At 37.4% G+C, this 14,553-nt stretch overlaps 1 long non-coding RNA gene across 1 annotated transcript; it reads left to right on the plus strand.

The window, feature by feature from the left end:
* Positions 1-12,630: 12,630 nt before the first annotated feature.
* Positions 12,631-13,796, plus strand: LOC147515214 (uncharacterized). The gene is made up of 2 exons (XR_015213396.1): positions 12,631-13,288; positions 13,570-13,796. It is a non-coding gene; the product is annotated as an uncharacterized LOC147515214 (long non-coding RNA).
* The last annotated feature ends 757 nt before the right edge of the window (positions 13,797-14,553 follow it).

Genomic DNA, 14,553 nt, shown 5'->3' on the forward strand with positions numbered 1-14,553 from the left:
AAATTCTCTCCTGATCATTTCCATATCTCATTCGTAAAAATCGGACCGGTAACGAAGCGGCAATTTTGATTTGAAGTTTCACGAAAAAATAGAAAAATTCACAAATTTCGATTTGGGCTTGGGCCCAACCCGCGCCCACCGACAGCGCACCCGCGCCCTTACCTTCACCATCAGTTCATCATTTTTTTTTTCCACAAACCGCCATTAACAAAGCTTCAAACCCGACCAAAAAAATAAATTAAAAACAAAACGTAATTAACCCACGCCCACAATCCAAGACCCAACCCAAATCTACTCCAACCGCGCCGCCCCACAACCTCCACCAATTTACATCAACAAAAACCACCGGAAAATCAAAATAAAAAAAAAATTCGGTGCTGCCGCGCCACCACACCACCACCACCATCATTCTTTTTAGTGAGGTGTCCCTCATTGCTTCCCCTACCTTCTACAAACCTCAAACCGTATTCAAACTTCCAATGGCTCAACAACGCCGAATTTTGCCGGAGCAAGCATTTACTGGCGACCACTTCGCGCGGTTTTACGGTGACGAAATGATCAGTAGAGACTGGAATAGTTTAAGGTACTCGACTGAAGTCTATTACCACGAAGACTTAGTCCGACGGTTCTACAATACGAGGGAGTTGGAGGGGACTAGGATTTTTGTTATGGTGGCGAAAAGGAGAAAGGAAATAACTACTGGGTTGTTGGCGGAGATTCTAGGCATTCTGCCTAGAATCCATCTGGATGTCATGTTACAACAGTCCCAATATAATGGGGTAGAGCCATTGATGAACTTGACAGTTACCGAAAGGAACTACAATGCGAGATCGCATTGTGTTCGTCAGGCATCCCTTAGAACCAACCAGCTGGCTGCAGCTCATTGGATTGGTCGGAACGTCCTGGGGAAGGAGAAGGTCAGCGACATCGGCCTGAACTACCTCCACATCTTATGGATACTCCAGGAGCAGAAGTACGAGTTCTGTATCTTGGAGTTTTTGCTTAGCATGATTAGGGGAGTAGGGAAGTCTGTTGCACCTCTCCCTGTGTTGATAACCAAAATCATGCTGAAGTTGAGAGAGACTCAGCGTCGATAGGTCTTACATCACCTACACGAAATCCTCGCGATCTATAAGGAGTGTATCCAACGAGTTTGGAGGTTGCCTGAGGATAGGGTAGAGGACGAGGAGGATGGTGGAAACGAGAATGCCGAAGAGGATGGGGGAAATCAGAATGCCTCGGAGGATGAGGAGGACTTGACTTGTTTTGATGCGGATGCCTAGAGAGGTGTTGTTGGTCGGATGCGTAACGCATGGCCGTAATTCATCGTGGCATGCGTCGCCAACACTATCTGCGAAGACCTCCGGACTTCGACAGGCAACTATCCATCATAACTTCGAGATCCGTACCCAGAGAGAGGATGAGAGGTGGGAACAAATGAGGGCCGAGCTAGAAGCTCAGCGCCAGTTCCGGACCGACATGCTTGCACGATTCCCACCTCACGGGGATTCTCCTTCTGAGGACACACCATCGAGGCACGAGCGTCGTCGCCGAAAGCGAATAATGGTGCCGCCCATCGGGAGCTCAGGAGCCATCTCCGGAGCGTGTGCCCTCCGCTACCAGTACCGGAGTGGTTAGGGATAGTATCAGTTGATGTTTCTATTTTTATTTGTAGTTTCATTATTGTCATTTATTTTCATGTAAGTTTTAATTTCCGTAATTTGAATTTTGTAGTGAAATGTACTTCGAATGAAAATTTTAATATAACGCGGTTATTTTCATTATGCGTGGTTGTTTAATATTGATCCCACCTTCCCAAATTGTTTGGGGGTGGTTTTATCTATTCAAAGATGATTTTTATATGACCCTCGCCTTAGAATTTATTATGGAGTCAAGGTGAAAATATGGCCGTTTAGGCATATCTATGAATAAGTATCATGGTAGAATGAAATCTCGATTAAATAGGTAGATTCTATCATAAATTCAACCTAAAAGATACTAGGTTTATTTTAGAATCAAGAAAATGAGTTGTTTCCGTTTTCGGGTTTAGAAATTTTGGTATTTTCGGAAACTGCCGTAAAAACCTTTTGGCAACTTCCCGATCCGGTTTAGCAACTTAAAACCTATATAAACTTCATACATTCTACACTCACAACTCACACTACACCTAACCTCCATCACTCACCTTTCACTCCCACGATTCCCACGTTTCGTCTCATTTTCCGAAGTTTCAAAGAACTCCGAAGCGCTTTTCGCTCTGCAATTTTTTTCAGAGTGCACTCGCCCAAGGTGGCGACCAGCCAAACACTGGAATTCAAATCTTCAGAGCGACTTTCGCTACCGACTTCCGTGGACAGAAAAATTCCAGTTTTTGCGGGTAGTTTCGGATCATTCGCAGCTATTCCAGAGCGTAATTTTGAGATGACATCTCCAACATTGATACCGAACAGTCTTTGAAGATTTGTTCCAAAGCACTACTTATGATGCTTGGTTTTGGGGTTTATCACATACGCTGGGAGCCGCTTATGGTAAGACCTGATGCACTTTATTCTCCAACACTAGCATCTTATTTTTACGATAACTGCATTTTCTTTGAAAGACCAGATGGAGAACAAGTGTTCTCCATCAACATTGATAATGAACCAATGGAAATTACCAAGTTCTTGCTAGCATTTGTTCTTGGACTTGCTATGCCCGCTGAAATACAAGACCCATGGTGTTATTGGGTAGATAATATGTATGTCTACACTTATGAGTTTTTGCATGAGTCGTATGGGGCGGGCATTTTCCGTATCGAGGACCAAGGGGAATATAACGTCGCCTTTGGTAGCCTGTCCATGAACATAGGAATTGTTATGTTTTGGATCATGCTAAACATTTTAGGGGAATGACGTTTTTCTTCTGTGAATGATGCCACTTGCAGCGTTTTCCTTGCTTTAGCCACGGGACGTATGTGTCATGACCTTCCCCGAACCTTGATGTCTAGTTTAGCTCGATCCCATAGCATGAGGCATAAGTACCTTCTTATGCCTGTTATGATTTCCCATATTATGCTATATTTCTTTCCTGTTTTTTGTACACGTTTCACGGATTGGATTACGGTCGACACTGTACGACCCACCAATAGTATTATTCGATCCTTCCGTGCAATGACTTGGCAAGGGTGGAGGATACAACCTCATCAGGTTGCACCCTACACCCCGTCAGACCAAGTGGCTCTTAATAGGTTAGCAATAATAGATGATAAATGGTGGGAAGCCTGGCAAATTATCATGGCATGGCAGGACGCAAAGGAACCTCACTTCTTTATAGAAGAAGAGGATGAGGAGGATGATGAATAAAGCGGGAGATAAGGTAAGTTTTAATTCTAGTTAGTGTCTGCTTATGTCCCAAGCAATTTCATTCTTGTTAACCCCATAATGGGTAGAACTCGTATAGAGTTGCGTCAGTTTTTATTTCCTATGTTAGTACGTTCTAACTTTATTTTGCAGATGTTCCTGAATTTCACACGTTTCAATGGTATTTTTCCTACCCTCTTTATTTAAAATACTTTGAGGACAAAGCATGCTTCTTGTTTGGGGGCATCATAAAACACGTGTAATTAAGGCATCTGTTAGGATATAGATATGTATGATTGGCATTTGTTTTCTAGTTAAAATTTCAAAAATTCAAAAATATAAATAAATAAGTTATGTTATACACTTAGGAATAGTGGTATTGTTTCCTTTCTCTATGCTCTTAACAATCTAGAAGTCGTAGCTTTTGCATTAGAATAATTGTTAGAAACTTAGGTTAATATGTAGGTAATAATCTTTGCATCTATCTATAAATATATTACATGAGTATCTATGATTGTTAACAGTAAGTTTCTGAAATCTAGGCTAGAGTACTTATTCTACAAAAATCGTGAGAATATAGCCTAAAGCTTTATATGAGCCGAAACATTTGAGAAATGACACAAGGGAGAAGTAAAATCCGGATAGAGAAATCACACGTCCACTTGCTTGATCACTATGCCATATCCTAAGCGAGAATTTAGGCCCTCTTTGGATCGATATAGCCAGAAATTCAAACCTATTAATTATTTTCCTCTAGTTAAGCCCCTCGAGCCTTTCTTTAGCCTTCCATAAACCACAATTCCTTTACCCCCGTTAAAAAACAAAACAAAATAAAAATTCAACTTACCCAATCTAGAATAAGTCCGAGAATAGAATGAGTGAAGAAAGAAGAAGAGAAAACATGTGTAAACAAAAATTAGTTAGTTTGCTTAAAAAGAAAAAAGTTTCCATCCAAGAAAAAAAAAAAAAATAAAATAATAAAAAAAAAAAAAAATAAAAAAATAGAAATAAATAAAAACTCCAAAAATAGAATAAAAGGGAGTCAAAAAGCCAAAGAAAAGAAAAAAAAGAAAAATATGGCTAAGGATGGAAACAAAGTATAAAAGCAAAAGAAAATAACAAGGTTTTCTAAGTTACATAATATGAAAACTCTATTATCTCGGACTTGTCCTTTTTGAATATCCATTTCTTTCCTTCTTAAACCATCTCCTAATCCCATGAACACCTAATAAAGACCTCTAGCTCAATTAGGAATAGGTTAGTGTGATAGTAAGTGGCAGATGTGTTTGATCGACTCCGCTTCCTTGTTGTCATTGAGATTGTAAGGTAAAGTGTGCCCACTTACCATTAATTGGAGTAAATGGAACTTGAGTGGAAAAATCGAGTGTTGTATCTTGACTATTATTGTGAGAACCTACTTAAGGACGCTATCCCGGGTTTCAGAAACGAACTTGCTAGGCATTTCATAGTATTACTCATTGTATATATGTTTATTGTAGATGATTAATTATTATGTATATATTAGCTTAGGTTTCGACTTGATTACTCTATATGCATTGCTAGTGAGAGGTATAGTTAATTTAGAGCATGAATAAGGAAACAATAGTTTTATTTCTTAGTCGTTGTAGTATAGATGAAGTTTGTGAGTATTTTCACTAGAAAACTCTCACGAGGCTATAACTCGTCCACTAGGGAATTTCTAGTGGTTTAAGGCCTTGTTGCATATGGTCAATGCAATCGCACTCAGCGAAACGAGAGTAGATAGAACTCCATTTTTTGGTCACTTATTCTAATTTCTCATCTTTGCTTGAGGAGAAGCAAAATGCTGTTTGGGGGTGGTTTGATAAGAGCCCAAAATTGTAGTTTTAACCCTGTAGCAGTCATACTATTAGACCAATTATGTGAGTAATAATTAAGAGTTAACACTGATCACGTGTTTTTATGCATTTCAGGCTTCAAAGTCCATTATGTGCAGAAATGTGCCACTTTAGCGAGATAAAGGAGCAAAGGTCGGTTACTAAGGAGTTCCGTGATTAAAGGCCAAGATTCAAGAAGACCAGCCTTTCTAAAGCCCGGTTAAAAGCTGAAAAGTCGACGCTTGGCGTAAAAACAAAGACACAAAGTCAGCAGAACTTCCAAAGGCCGTATCTTTGGACTCAGACCTCGGAATGGGGCCTACCTTATGTCAAAACGACCGGCTCGGAAAGAGATTTCCAATGGTCTAAGCCTTGATCCAATTAGAGGAGCAGAAGTAGACGAAAAGTCTATTGAAGCCAACTGCAGCTGAAGAGGCCTTTTTGGACTGAAAGAATTGGGTTTTGGGCCTGATTCTCTGGCCCAAAACATGGCTCCAAGCCCATACACGATTTTTGGATCTGAAAGTATAAAAACCAAAGCTTAGCTCTTTGTTAATGGTAGATAAGAGGTTAGAAAATAAAAGTAGCTTAGAATAGAAAGTAGCCATTAGAATAGTTTCTAGATCTAGATTTAATTCTTTGTGTTAAGTTTAGTTTCAAATCCAATTTTTGTTTTAGATTAAACTCTAGAATCATTATTCTTAATTAGATTGATTAATAAAATAGCTAGTTTGTTAATTTCGATTCTTGTCATTTACATTTGTGTTAGATCTGATTTCATTTATTACTTGTTATTCAATTCTTAGTTATTAATTAGATTTTAATTATTGTTTAATTTAGATTAGTAAATTTCAATTCTTTATATTATGTTTAGTTTTAATTTAATCGGAAATAATTGCGTAATGATTCTCGGCTAAACCTCCATTAGAGGGGGTTGAGAAGCCTTGATGAAAGCTTGATTCCGATTATCGTAGAGTCGTCGCAATTTCCTTTCCACTCTAGAAGCGATTAGTTCACCATGAGAATGGGTTTAATCGTTCACATGCTAGTTATGAATTGGTATGAATGCCATGTGTAATTAGGGATTAGGAATAACCATATTGTTGCGAAGGGCATTCAATTCGGATTCTGACGATTAGATTCGTCGTTAGTAGGATTAAGTCGAGTTAAGGTGGAATCAATCCCCCTCTAACTCCTTATCATAGAATCAACGTAGCATTCCCATAGTTGTTCTAATAGTCGACTAGTTGCATCTTGTGGGTAGTTGCATCGTAGTCTAGTTGCCACTTCGTAAATCTCTCATTAGACTTTAGAGTAAGAGTACTTATACGTAGAGAACATTAACATGTGGAAGGACTAGGAGTGGAACGAACTTCCTACTCCACTATATCTCATAGGATTGAGAGTAGGATCTTTGATAAATATAGGCAGCATAAGATAGTTTTTGTTTACTTACGTTTTGAGTTCATCGTTCATTTCGTAGGTAAACTATTCAATTTTATGTTTTATCAGCGCTGGGTGGCATTTCGGCTTCTAGTAACTTGCGCAGGTGCGCCTTTTTTTTGGGTGCGAAGGCTCAGTGCAATTTTTTTCGAGGTAGTTTAATGCTGAAAAAGACAACCACAGTTAGAATCGAACAAGGGTGGGTGGGTGAAATGGGACTTTAAGAAAAGGAGTTATACTATGAAAACAATATGAAAGTGAAACTAAGATGGCAGCGGCGCCATTTGATAAAACATAAAAAGATAATTTACCTACGAAATGAACGATGAAACTCAAAACGTAAGTAAACTAAAACTATTTTATGTGCCTAAGATTTATCAAAGATTCTACTCTCAATCCTATGAGATATAGTGGAGTAGATGATTCGTTCCACTCCTAGTCCTTCCGCATGCTGTGTTTTCTAGTCTAATTACTCTACTCTAAGTCTAATGAGAGATTTACGAAATGGCAACTAGACTACGATGCAACTACCCACAAGATGCAACTAGTCGACTATTAGAACAACTATGGGAATGCTACGTCGATTCTATGATAAGGAGTTAGAGGGGGATTGATTCCACCTTAACTCGACTTAATCCTACTAACGATTTAATCGTCAGTAATCGAATTGAATCGCTTCAAATAAACAACTGTTACTCCTAATCCCTAATTACACATGACATTTCTACCAATTCATAACTAGCATGTGAACAATTACACCCATTCTCATGGTGAACTAATCATTTCTAGAGTGAAAAGGAAATTACTTAATTTACTTCTACGATAATCGGAATCAAGCTTTCATCAAGGCTTCTCAACCCCCTCTAATGGAGGTTTAGCCGAGAATCATTATGCAATCATTCCCAATGGAATTCAAACAAGACATGGTATAAAGATTTGAACTTTCTTATTTAAACTCAATTGGAAACTAATCATGCAATAATTGAATTAAACTAATAATGACAAATAATTGAATCTAAGAATTTACGCTAATAAATAAATGGAAATGAAACTAGATTATGGAGAACACTATTTTATTAATCTAATAAATAATAAAACAATTATTCAAATACTAAATTAATAATCTAACTAATCTAGGTCTAACTATCTACGTAATAGGGGAATTTAGATCTAAACAATTGTAAATGACAAGAATCGAAATTGACAAATAGCTATTTTATTTATCAAACTAATTAAGAACAATGATTCTAAGAGTTTAATCTAAAACAAGAATTGAATTGAAGCTAAACTTAATTAAAAACAATTATATCTAGATCTAGAATTATCTATATTTTTAAGTCTAATTAGCTACCATTAAAAAAGAGTCAAGCTCTTGTTTTTATACTTTCAGATCCAAAAATCGTGCATGGGCTTGGAGCCATGTTTTGGGCCAGAGAATCAGGCCCAAAACCCAATTCTTTCAGTCCAAAAAGGCATCTTCAGCTGCAGTTGGCTTCAACAGAATTTTCATCCACTTCTGCTCCTCTAATTGTGTCAAGGCTTAGACCATTGCAAAGCTCTTTCCGCGCCGGTCGTTTTGACATAAGGTAGGCCCAATTCCGAGGTCTGAGTCCAAAGATACAGCCTTCGGAAGTTCTGTTGACTTTGTGTGCTGTTTCTGCCCACGTCGACTTTTCAGCTTTTGACCGGGCTTTAGAAAGGCTTTGTCTTCTTGAATCTTGGCCTTTAATCACAGAACTCCTTAGCAACCGACCTTTGCTCCTTTATCTCACTAAACTGGTACATTTCTGCACATAATAGACTTTGAAGCCTGAAATGCATAAAAACACGTAATCAGTATTAACTCTTAATTATTACTCACATAATTGGTCTAAAAGTATGACTGTTACAGGGTTAAAACTACAATTTTGGGCTCTTATCAAAATCCTTCAATAAAAACCCTTAGTTTAATATTCAATTCTTGTCTCTTTAATTTAATGTCTTCATCTTATTGTTTTGATATTGTTAATCCAATGAAGCAAGGCTAAAACTCCCATTAGAAGGAGTTTTAAATGAAGCCTGTGTGAGAATTGTTTATGATTTTGTTGGTTATTTGTGTTTATGCGTTTAAAGTTTAAAGCTTTCATATTTTAAGAGATAGAAATTGTTAGTTTTGAACTAGAGTTTAGTAATTCTATACAAGAGATTGATAGAAGTACTATTCTTTCATGCTTATTAATTATTAACTAGAGAAAGTAATAGTTGATTAGGGATCTTACAAAATAGGAATCTTTATTTCATTGCATTACAGAATTTGATAGAGATGATGACTTATTAATACATGAACTAAATGAATTATGAATAAACTTGCATATGTGGATTTATTACTTCCTTTATATTATTCTTTTCCATCAAACCCTTATTTATATTAGTTTAGTTTATTTAGTTTACGTTTTAATTAATAATATAATCATAATTAGTTTATTATCAATATAATTATTACTCTCACCACTTTCCTCTTGATTTAATTAGTTGAATCCTATTGAGTCTTGGTAGTTTAAGAGTGGAACGAATCCATACTCTTATCTATATTGCTTCATTATTATTTGAGAGAGTAAGGAAATATAATTGATAACATAAAAATAGTAATATTACGTATTAATATTGTTAACATTAATATTAATGTTTAACTATTTTTATATATTATCAAATGGCGCTGCTGCCATCTTAAACTCTTTCAGGACAAGAATTCAATTGCTTGAATCCAAGGGGCAATCCTTCATTCTCAACCCACCCACCCTTTTAATTTTTCATTCCTATTTCTTGTATTTTCAGTACTATTCATTGTTTTAGGCATAGGGGATGCGGGTTCACAGAGGAAAACACTGCAGTAAAGGTATTTGTAAATTTAGAAAAATTTAGAAAATTTACAAGTGTAATCCTTAAGGTGTTATTGATTTACTGTAATGTTTTCAGATTTTTCCTAGTTGTTTTACCTAGTGAACTAATACGATCTTTACAGTACTGCATTTCAGTTTTCAAACCGTAAGTTCTTGAAAAATAGACGAGTAGGGTTACTTAGGCAGTTCCAAAAAATTTATATTTTTTACAGGAGTATCCATCATAAGTCAAGAGTTTGCAGTAAAAATTTGACGAGTTTTTGATTTGTCTTGACCACCTAACTAGTGGATTGTTTTCAGTGTGTTTCTGCGCTTTTGCAAACACTTAATGTCTGGAACATCAGCTGATAAGGAGGGTTTGTAGAGCTCCAATTGCTCTAAAACTTTTACAAGAACACGTAGGATCTGTCAGGAGTCTCCAGTAAATTTTTTGAGGTTTCTGGCTTTGTTTTGATTGGTTAACCATTTGGTTGTTCATATTGTGTCCGAAAACTGTTTCACAAACTTTGAAGGGTAGTAGAAGGACTTTCATAGCTCTGATTGATATGAACTTTTACAAGCTACTTGATAGACGTCTTAGAAGACTACTGTAAAAATTTCAAATTTTATGGAGCACGTTAAACTTACTGGACATTACCAAAGGCAAGAGCGTGACCTGCGCCCTTGTCAGGCAAATTCTGAGCGCCCCCTGCGCTCAACTCATTGGAAATCACCTCAGGCACGAGCACGACCTGCGCCCTTCACAGGCAAATTTTGAGCACCCCCCGCGCTCAACTCACTGGAAATCGCCTTAGGCACGAACGCGACCTGCGCCCTTCACAGGCAAATTCTCGAAGAAGGCTTTACCGGGCGCTGGAACTCGAAGTTAGGCGAGGGTAGCGACCCCGCGCCCTACCTAGGAAATTTCTGAGCGCACCCCGCGCCCTCTTCTGAACAGCCCGATTTTCACAGGTTCGTACAAACTTCCATTTCTTTAAGTTATTCAGTGTTTCTAAACTTGTTAAATACACTGAGCTCGCGTATACAAGACACTATTCATAAGCATAGCAAGGAGGCATTCAAGTACTCCTTCTTACACTCCTCGCCTCTTCTGTTAGAGGAGTTTCAATTCTAGTGTAATCAGGCTTGTTTTTTATAGACGCAATATCACACACCTATCTAGAATTTCACACACTACACCTGCATCAATGACTAAAGAACTAGAGACACCTCTCTCTGATTTTTATAAAGCACTAAACGATGGCCCTAAGTCATACATCGTTCTTGTAGACCTAGTAGGGGATTTTCGAATTCTCCCGACTATATTTAACTTGTTACCGGTTTTCCATGGTTTAGCCCACGAGAAGTCTTATCAACACATGCGTAGGATAGAACAAGTTCTCACTACATTCCATCATCCTAGTGTAAGTCCGGATCAAGTTAAACTTAGGGTATTTCCATTCACCCTAGCCGACAAGGCGGCGTCTTGGTTAACTGCCCAAACGCCAAACTCTGTGAACTCATGGGCTAATCTTGTTCAATTGTTCATGGAACAGTTTTACCCACCACTGAAGACCGATGAAATGCTTCAAAAGATTAATTTCTTCCACCAGAACCCTCATGAATCCTTTTCAGAGGCCTGGAACCGTTTCACTGATCTTTTCATAGAATGTCCGCATAATAACCTTACTAAAGACACGTTTGTTCGTGCTTTCTTCAAGGGGCTTTCACATTATCATAAAGAGGTTCTAGATATTATGACTGGGGGTAGTTTTCTTAGTAAAGGAGCCTTGGATGCTTATAAATTCTTAGAAGATCAATCTAAGAGGAACAACAATTGGGGAGGTAATGACTCTTCCCACTCCACTCCTATAACACCCCGTGCTTTTCTTCTTTTATTTTCCTAAGAATAATAATAAGAATAAGAATAAGAATAATAATAATAATAATAATAGGTTAAACTAAATATAGATAACTATCAGATAAGGATAAAAGCCCCGTAGGTAAATAGATAAGTGTTGTCCTTGTTTTTCGGTGAGTTTTCTCACGTAGAGTTTTTGGGGAAAAACACAGCGAGAGTTTTATACAGAAAAACGGGATTTTTCTGAAGGAAGAAAAGGAAGGTTTTTCTGGTAGCTGGTTGATAGTCAGAGCGCGCTAAAGGTGAGTAGATGTTTTCAAATATATAAAAAATTACACTTTGAAAATCTTTAATACGCTGTTTTACTGCTGGATCGTCGTTTTTGTTTTCAACTGTAAAGTTGTGGAAATTTGGTCGTATAAGCATGTTATTGTTTGAACTATATGGTATATAAAGGAAAACAAGATGTATAACGCAAAGGAAAAGATATACTGCAACCTCGTCCTCGCATATCGAGGGAAAATGGAAGACGTTGTCTTTCTGTTTAACTATAAATGGAATTGAGTTTCCATGGAATTAAGTATTTCATCGTGCTTAGATTTAATCAAAAACTTATTGATTGTTAAGAATGTAAACTATTTTCATTTGATGTCTGATGAATTCTATATCTTGGATTTGTTGTCTGTTGATTGAATTGAACATGGAGGATGTTGGGTAAGGTGTTGAGGGTTGTGTGTTGAGTGGAGATGGCTCAGTGGTGCTGAGCGATACCTGTAGAAGCTATGAGAGAGCTTTAATGGCGTCGATTCGAATTTTTACAGTATAAGGAAATTATGATTTGTTGGTATAGGTAGGTGGGGTTTTTCATGGGGATGAAAACCGCTGGGTTATTTTGGTTATAGGTGGCCGGTGGTGGCTGTTGTGGTGGTGGTGGCGCTGGTGGAGTAAGGAAGAAGATGACAGCGAAATTCATTTTTGATGTTGGGCTTGGGCCGAACCATTTCTAGTGTGGGTTGGGTAGAACCAACTCATCTTGAGTGATGGCCGGTGGTGGCTAGAGCTGGTGGAGGTTTTGGTGAGGAAGGAAGATGAACAGTAAATCTCGATTTGGGCTTGGGCCCAATCGTGGGTGGGCTTATGGGTTTTATTATTTTGATTTTTCAAATTTGGATTTCTGTTTTAGACTTTGAGCTTTTGGGTTAGAAGAGTTTGGGACTGGTTGACTGTTGTTGACTCTTGGCAGGTCGACTTTGACTTTGACCAGTTGACCCAATTTGACCTTTTAACTCGGATTATGATTTGGGCTATTAGGATAGGTCTAGGGCTATTAGCATGCTTGGCTTTAGGCTAAGACCGTTATATATACGTGTGTATGTGTATTAACTACTATGTGATATTTCAGTTTTATACACAACGTTATGACACTTAGACATCGGTATATTAATAACGCGTAACCAAAAATACATGAATCAAGATACTACTTTCTTCTCTGAAATAATATATGCAATAAAGTTCAATAATGCGTAAACAATTTACCGCACTCTTTTAGAACTCTCCACGCCTCAAGTTTTGGAATTGAGTTTTATGACTGTTGATGTCATATGTTAGGTGGGCATTTATTGAATGTGCCATAAATGGCCCGTTAGCGTTATCTATGGGTATTCATTGAATGTACCATGAATGACCCGGGTATTCATTGAATGTGCCATGAATGACCAGATTCTTTGGACTGCCCTAGAGAGGAACTAAGGTATTCGCCTTGCGGGTTAGTTGTATTCTTTGATTATGCGAGTGTTTGGGTTTACTTTTGAATACATAATATAATATCTACATATGTTATAAAGAAGTTCTAACTTTCTTTTCCAGGAGGGTAGGACTTAATAACATTTTGTGCAGGGACGCGGTCCTACCCTTATACAGCAGTGGATATCGGTAAGTTTTAATTCAATGATTTAGATATTAAAACGAATTATTAGAATGAGTTAATATAATGGAAGTTTTGCTTGGGGAGAAAATATGCCGGTTGAAATGACGGAACTACCTGTCTTCCAAGCTGAGAATGATTAAGTTATGGGAAAATATAATGTGATTGTTTGGATAATTAAAGTATGATAATGTTTATATGTGGTTAGTCTACTCATACCAGCAAATTCCATTTTGCTGACCCATGTTTGCTTTGTTTTGGCAACGTGGGTGTGTTCTTGGGAACATAGGTGGAAGGCAGTGGAACCGCGGCGTGTGATTTGGATTCTTGCCTGGAGCAGTCCGGGAGGTTATTTTATTAGGTCTGATCTTTTGGAAGTATGTAATAACGTAGTTTTCTTTTCATATGACATGAAAATACGATGTTGAAGACCTGTTATTCTTAGAGTGGTTTGATGTTTTATTGGGACGGAAGATAGACTTTTTATAAAGTAATAAAGAGAATTTTTGGAGATTATTTTTGTTGTTAAGATTCTTTATGATGTGGGTTTTAGGTTTTGACATGTGTTGTATCCACCCCGTCATAGCCTGGGTTTTTAGACAATTGAATCGAGTGATGTTTGATATATTTATATTTCAAATATTCATTTTTTTTAATTGTTTAGAAATTCGGGCTGTGACACCTTCTTTTGAGGTTAAACCTGATCTTGAGCTTAAAACTCTTATCGATGCCCTCACTAAAAAGATAGATGCCATCTCTGTTAAACAACAACCCACTCCTGTCATGAACATTAAATCTACTCATTGTAATGTCTGTTTTAGTCTTGAGCATTCCGACTTCTATTGTCCTCTTGTTTATGAACAACCATCAAACTTCAAGCAATTAACTCAACCTCAAGGACAAGGAAACTTAGGTGACCAGAATAAAGGTTTAGTGCCCATGACCCAGAACTATCAACATCAAGACATGAATACTCAACAAGCCTTAATTTCAGTTCAATCATCTACAGAAGTAGTAGTAGTGACCTTGTTGGAAAAATAAAATCAAATTATGCGACAAAACTCCAACTTGATGAAAGATCAGTATGATCAAAACTCTAATATGATGAAACAAACGATGCAAATGATGCAGTCTTTATGCCAAAAGGTTATTGACATGTCTCCTAACCAAAATAATAACCAAACAAGCGTGTTTCCAGGTCAAGCAGTGCCTAATCCTAAGTCAACAAACACCGCCTTCGAAATAAAAAGTATTCAGTGTAATGGTAATATAA

Source organism: Coptis chinensis, chromosome 2, assembly GCF_015680905.1.
Source record: "Coptis chinensis isolate HL-2020 chromosome 2, ASM1568090v1, whole genome shotgun sequence".
NCBI lineage: Eukaryota > Viridiplantae > Streptophyta > Magnoliopsida > Ranunculales > Ranunculaceae > Coptis > Coptis chinensis.